This window comes from Nicotiana sylvestris, chromosome 1, assembly GCF_000393655.2.
Source record: "Nicotiana sylvestris chromosome 1, ASM39365v2, whole genome shotgun sequence".
NCBI lineage: Eukaryota > Viridiplantae > Streptophyta > Magnoliopsida > Solanales > Solanaceae > Nicotiana > Nicotiana sylvestris.
The window spans coordinates 79947029-79953972 of NC_091057.1; positions in this window are offsets into that span (position 1 = coordinate 79947029).

The window sequence follows — 6944 nt, forward strand, 5'->3', positions numbered from 1 at the left end:
GTCTCAGAATAATACGCAGTTGAAAAAATTTATCCGGAAGGAATATTGAGATTTTTACGTATTTTTTATGCATTTCACCCATTCATACATGTGCGTTGATCCATGACCAGATGACGTTATATACGCGTATATATGTAAATATATGTATATGGGCTATGGAAAAAGGTTACGGCGTTATATACGCACCACCATCTGATCAGCTGGTATTTGTTGGTGATGTTGCCCACAGTGGCCGAGACGATATGATGGGATGCCCTCAGTGGCTTGATGATATAATGTACACTCATACCTATGCATGACACGACATTTATACGCACGTGCATGATATTATAAGTGTTTTAGAATTTATAAAGTTATTCAGATTTAAAGACATGTTTCTATATTCCATGTTTCATTTATGTCTTTTATGTACTAATTTTCATGCCTTACTTACTCAGTACATTTTTTGTACTGACGCCCTATTTTACGGGGCTTGCATTTTATTATATATATATATATATATATATATATATATATATATATATATATATATATATATATATATATATATATATATATATATATATATATATATATATATATATATATATATATATATATATATATATATATATATATATATATATATATATATATATATATATATATATATATATATATATATATATATATATATATATATATATGGGAATGATGTGGCTCAGTCCCTTCTTTGTACAGTTGTGTTTCCATTAGATGTCTGTAGACAGTACGTCTAGTTGGGTTGTACGTGGCCTTGTCGGCTTTCCGTTATTGGATGTATGGTTAGTTGTCTATTGCAGTCTTGCCTGCTTGCCCACTGTATTCTGCATGTATACGCACATATGCCTTGTTGGCAGATTTTCTTCATGTATGTTATCTTCGTAATTCAACAGATGTTATACAGGTTCATACCCTAGACACATGCTTAGGGGTGTTTGACAGGTAGGACTCAAGCACCCGTCGCGACCCATCGGTTTGGGTCGTGACAAGTAGGCTCGGATTAAATTCTATATCTTTACATTTCTGTTTATATGTTATTTTATCTTCTCCAGAATTATTTTACAAATACAGTTTACTAACAACATATTCAATACATTGTAGTTTGCTACTCATAATCGCTAGAATATTTTGTATCTTGCTAAGATACTTGACATAACTTAGTTTAAGTAGAAGTAGCATAATAGATTTTAGGAATTAGTATTTTGTGTTTAATTACTTGTTGACTTGTAACAGTTTTCATAATTCCAAGGCCCAAAGAAAAATTTAATGCATTATCATTTTTCGGTTTATTTTTATAAAATAAAAAATCTACCCTAATTATCGGTACGGTTATAAATTTATATAAAAATCTATTATTTTCTTTTAAAAAAATCTAAAAATCGGTACGGTTCAATCAGTTTAGTCAATTTTCGAATATCTATTGACACCCCTAAATAATTCTAATCTAATGAATCGGTAAACTAAGAGAATTTCCATGAAATGATTGAATAACAAAACGAAGCATTAAGGGAACAAAATTTAAGGAGGTGACGAGAATTTGGTAAATATAGGAAATATCAACCACGACGATTACCTACATGGGAAAAACAATATGCAGTCGGCGTTCTCATTAGTGATATACTGCAGTATCTATAACATAATTGGCGAAAACTTGAAATTAAAATTAAAAAAAAAAAAACGATTCTCGCTATATTTCTAAAACATAATAACTAATCAGATGTTTTAAATAATCTGCTTTTTTGGTCACAGAGAAATTTTACACGTCTCTTTTATATTTGTAGAGACTCTCTTACTAAAATTATTAGTAATTGTTCACATAAAGGAAATGCGAAATACATAAACAGTTCATTTAAGTTATCCCCAACGATCAGACAAACACTTGACTCATTTACCATTTAGACACTTCAAGAGACTATTAAGTGTGACAACTGTCAAGTAAACACCCGAGCACAGCAAAACATATGCGTGAATTACACATGCTAATGATGTATTAAATGAACCAATTAAAGAATGACATATGTAATTTGTAACAAAAATATTTGACACATCCCCCCCCCCCCCCAAATATCTTCTTTCTTTCCCTGTTTACATCCCCCATCACATTTCTCAACTCAATCCCAAAATATTAAAAGCAACTAGAATTGGCTACACTTTGAGGAGTTGGGATGATGTGTATGCTACGATTCTTCAAACTCAATTTCAGAAATTTCGTCTTTTTCAACAAACTGCAAATAGACCCAACATCAATCGTCGAACAGAGTTCTTTGAGCACACTTCGAACTGACCCAAAAAATTCGAACATACCCATCTTCTTCGAATAGACTTTGAACAGACCCAGAAATTTTGTCTTCTTCAAACTTATTATCAGTGCAAATGGAAATGTATTTGTATACATGACTTATTTAATAGATAGATAATTAGTTAGTTAGGGTGGTTATTAGCTGTTAGTGACCTATCATTAGTGGAAGAAGTAGTTAGTTTGTATATACGTTTTGCTATAATAGCTAAGCAATGAAACAATTTCATTTCTCAAATCCCTTTCTCTCTTCTCTTCCAGCTTCTCTCTAATTAATCCCATGGATGAACACTGTTCTCATCAACAATCTAACATGGTATTAGAGCAGCCGATGATGTTTATTCACCCAATTTGATTTCAATTGTCCTCGCACAAATTCCTCAATTCTCTTCGCACAGATTTCTATTACTTTTTCATTTTCGAGCTTGTTGTAGTGCAACAATGGTGACTGACTCGATGACTAAGGAGCAGACATTTGCGTATACACATCCTTTATACCTTGGACCTTCTAACACTCCCGGCATAGTTTTGATTCCGACTAAGTTTACCGGATCTGAAAACTATGGGCTTTGGAGTCGAACGATGAAGGTTGCTCTTTTGGGGAAGAGGAAGCTAGGGTTCGTGAATGGTACTTGTACGAAGAAGAATTGTAACTCGGAATTACATGAGCAATGGGAGACTTGTAATGTTATTGTACTCTCATGGCTAATGAACACTGTATCCACTGAGCTTTTAAGTGGAATTTCTTATGCGACGAATGCTCATCTGGTTTGGGAGGTTCTGAGGAAGAGATTCGACAAAGTTAATCGCATCCGTATCTTCCAGCTACATAGGGCCATCAACACTCTATCTCAAGGTACTGACTCTGTATCCACTTATTTCATGAAATTGAAAAGTTTGTGGAATGAATATGATGCTATGGTGCCAACTCCCAATTCCAAAGACTGTGGATCATATGTAGCAATAAAGGTTGTTGCAGTTTCTTAGTGGCTTAAATGATTCATATGATTCAGCAAGGAGGCAAATTCTGCTCAAAACTAGTGTTCCTTCACTCAATTAGGCATATGTTATGATTATTGAGGATGAAACTCACAATTTACCTAGTCTAAATATAGCAGGAGTTAAGTCAGATCCAATGGCTATGCAAATTAGTCAAGGGCAGAGTTACAAAGGCAAACGACCTTTTATGCAATGTGAATATTACAATCTGAAAGGACATACTAAGGAGAATTGCTATAAGCTGATATGGTACCCTACGGACTTCAAGAGTAAGAAGAAGTTTGGACAGGATTCCAGTGGTTCTGGAACTCAGCAAGGGGGTTAATACAGGAGGCCACAACAACAACAAGTTTTAGCAGCTATGAATAATATGTCTGGAAATAGTGATGCTCCACTGCCAAACTCTGAGGGAAAGGAACCTATTGCAGGCAATTTTTTTACTGATGAGTAGTATCAGCAAATTTTTTCATTGCTAAACAAGGACACTGGAGATGGTCATGTAAATTTGGCAGGTAATGCTACCTGTTTCATGTCACAGATTCTGAAAAAAATGACTGAATTGTGGATTCTTGTGCCACACACCATATAGTTGCAAGTCTAGATATGATATTAAATGGCACTAATGTAGATGCCTCACTTAGGGATAAGGTTAGCTTACCTATTGGAGATAAGGTGGATATAACCTATACTGGTCAGGCATCTATTTTCAAAGGAGAGATGATATCCACTGTTCTTTAAGTGCCTAACTTTAAATTCAACCTCCTACCAGTCTCAAAAATAACCAGAGAACTCTCTTGCTTTATAGCTTCCTTTCCTAATTTCTGTATATTTCAGGATCTATGCAATGGCAGGGTGAAGGAGATTGGTAAGGAGTCAGCTAGTCTATACATTTTCAGGTCTGAGGATGACAAGAATAAGTTTCAAAAACATGTTTTGGTGGCAACTACAAATAAAGAAGACTGCAGATTATGGCATATGAGACTAGGACATCCCTCTATTACTACTATGAAGAGTATGCGTTTATTAAGTCACAATGTAAATAGTTCACTTTTGAATAATTGTCCAGTTTGTCCTCTGGATAAAGAGACTAGGCTGAAGTTTCCTATAAGCAACTCTAGAGCTATAGCACCATTTCATCTTGTACATATGGATCTTTGGGACCCTATAGAAATCCTACTTTTGATAAGAAATATTATTTCTTAACCATTGTGGTTGATCATAGTAGATTAACTTGGGTTTTTCTATTGCAGCAGAAAACTGAAGTCATAGTTGATATAACTAACTACCTATTGTTGATCAAAGATCAGTTTGGCTTAGTGGTTAAAACAATAAGATCAGATAATGGCACTGAATTTTTCAATTCACGGTGTATTAAGCTATTTCAGGATTTGGGAATTGTGCATCAAAGTAGTTGTGTTCATACTCCACAGCAGAATGACATTGTAGAAAGAAAGCACAGGCACATATTGGATGTGGCTAAGGCCTTGAGATTTCAAGCCAACGTACCTATCAGATACTGGGGACTATGTGTACAAGCTGCAGTTTGCACGTTGAACAAACTACCTTCTACTGCTATACAAGGAAAGATCCTATTTGAATTCCTATATGGCAGACAAGCTTCCCTCATGCATTTGAGAGTCATAGGTTGCTTATGCTATGCAACAGTGCTTCCCAAATGTGACAAATTTGGTGAAAGAGCCAAAGCATGTGTGCTTATGGGCTATTCTAGCACACAGAAAGGCTATTTATTGATGAATTTGTCTGCCAAACAATTCTTTGTGAGCAGAGATGTTGTGTTCAAGGAGTTAGTTTTTCCTTTTGCACACTCACAGACTTCTGAATCTCCTTCAATTACTTACTTTCTCATGCAGGAACCTAATGTATCTTCTAATACACCCACTCCTATTGATGTTCATAATCAACCAGTTGAAGAAGTTACATCACCATCTGCAGATCAACATACTAGTGATACAGTTGATGTTGATGCAGTTGAAGATCTTTCACTTGATTCTCCTGGTGATGCCAATAATCCTGGAGAATCTCATGATGTTCCAATGGATGACTTGCAAGACCTAATGTATATTCTAATACACCCACTCCTATTGATGTTCATAATCAACCAGTTGAAGAAGTTACATCACCATCTGCAGATCAACATACTAGTGATACAGTTGATGTTGATGCAGTTGAAGATCTTTCACTTGATTCTTTTGCTGATGCCAATAATCCTGGAGAATCTCATGATGTTCCAATGGATGACTTGCAAGACCTAGATGGGGAACCTTCCCACATATGTTCATGAGATTTTGCAGAAGCGGAAGCAGACACTTTCTCAAATTCAGAAGAACCATCCACACTCAGGAAATCAAAGAAGCAATATATACAACCAATATGGATGAAAGACTATGTAGAACTGGGAAGAATACATGCAAATATCCCATAGCCAACTATCTATCCTACAACAAAACTACTACTCAGTATCAGTCCTATTTGGCTAAGTTTTCAAATATAGTGAAACCTCAATCTTTCAAGCAGGCAATCAAATATGAAAGATGGATAGAGGCTATGAAGCAAGAGATTAAAGCTCTAGAGGATAATCACACTTGGGAGGTACTACTGTTACCCCAAGGGAAACATATAGTGGGATCTAAATGGTTATATAAAATCAAGTACCATGCGAATGGTGAAGTTGAAAGGTTCAAGGCAAGGCTAGTGACCAAAGGGTATAGCCAACAAGAAGGTCTGGATTATCATTATACATTTTTCACTTGTTGTGAAAATGGTCACTGTGAGATCAGTATAGCCTTAGCAATGTCAAAAGGAAGGAACCTATTTCAAATGGATGTCTACAATGCCTTCTTACAAGGTGATCTTTGTAAAGAAGTATACATGAAAATGCCTGAGGGAATGAGAAGTCAGGGGAGAAAAAAGTGTGCAAGCTGAGAAAGTCCCTATATGGACTCAAACAGGCCTCTAGGCAATGAAATATCAAGCTCACATAAGCACTATTGAGTGCATGTTTTGTTCAAAGCACTCATGATTACTCTTTGTTCACCCTGAAAAAGAAAGGAGACATATGATCATTCTTGTCTATGTTGATGACTTGCTGATCACTGGCAGTAATTTACAACTAATCATTGAAGCTAAACAGGTTCTACATCAACAATTCAAGATGAAGGACTTAGGGGATCTAAAGTACTTTCTAGACATTGAGGTACTTAGATCCAAACCTGGTGTAATTCTAAATCAGAGGAAATATGTACTGGAATTAATCTCTTAACTGGGGTTAAGTGGAGCCAAACCATCTAGTAAACCTCTTGAACCAAACCTAAAACTCACCATCGTAGAGTTTGATGCTTCCATAGGAGCCACAGATGATACACTTTTAAAAGATGTTAGTCTTTACCAAAGACTTGTTGGGAAGCAAATGTATGCGACTATCACTAGGCCTGACATTAGTTATGCAGTTCAAACCTTGAGTCAGTTTATGCAAAGGCCTAAGAAATCACACTGGGAGGCTGTTATCAGAATTACGAGATACCTGAAGTGTTCACCAGGACAAGGAGTATGGCTTAAAGCTGAACCTAGTAATACTCTAACATGCTAGTGTGACTAAGATTGGGCTACT